A 679-nucleotide genomic window follows, 5' to 3' on the forward strand; every position below is an offset into this window, starting at 1 on the left:
TGAGTGTGCGACCCATTATGAACGTCTAAAATGACACATTATCACTTTTAGTCTTCCTTTTGAGTCAACTTGTTTATAAATAGGTTCTTGATTCATTGATTTTACCTGCGAAAGATTATCAACTTACTTTATATTAAAATATCCCATAACGTGAAGTGATAATGCTTTTAAAGAAGTCCCAATGGACAACATTTGCGATGGAGTTATTGATATTCCCAATATGCAAAGATCCAGGTAATAAAATGAAAGAAATGGTGAAAGTTGAGAGTTTATGTTGATGTTAGCGAAAGGCATAATATAAGATCCATATTGTATCAATACTGAAAACGATCACATTCGTTTATATAATCATAATCCGTTATCGATGAATCAGACTGACTGACACCCTGATGCTTTTAAAATCAGATAATTCTCTTATACTCAGTCAAGTATTTCAGTATAGAGTATGTTTTCTTAATATACTCCCACCCAGTTTTAAACGGCAAATACACCTGAACTGAATGCAACTCAACACTTGCAAAATTTGTTCGACCTATTCAAACGAGTATGCCATTATGTGACTTATCATACAAATGTTGAAAATGTATGACTGAAACTAAATACAGTAGATTCACCAAAGTCTTCTGAATCGAGTTACTCTGATTACGTAATATGAACATGCCAATCAACAACCATCATG

At 32.8% G+C, this 679-nt stretch overlaps 1 protein-coding gene across 1 annotated transcript in view; it reads right to left on the reverse strand.

The window, feature by feature from the left end:
* Window positions 1–679, reverse strand: part of LOC119594792 (hemicentin-2-like) — a gene marked incomplete in the record, with an annotated part of 20,483 nt that overhangs the window by 15,567 nt on the left and 4,237 nt on the right.

This window comes from Penaeus monodon, chromosome 34 (genome assembly GCF_015228065.2).
Source record: "Penaeus monodon isolate SGIC_2016 chromosome 34, NSTDA_Pmon_1, whole genome shotgun sequence".
Taxonomy (NCBI): domain Eukaryota; kingdom Metazoa; phylum Arthropoda; class Malacostraca; order Decapoda; family Penaeidae; genus Penaeus; species Penaeus monodon.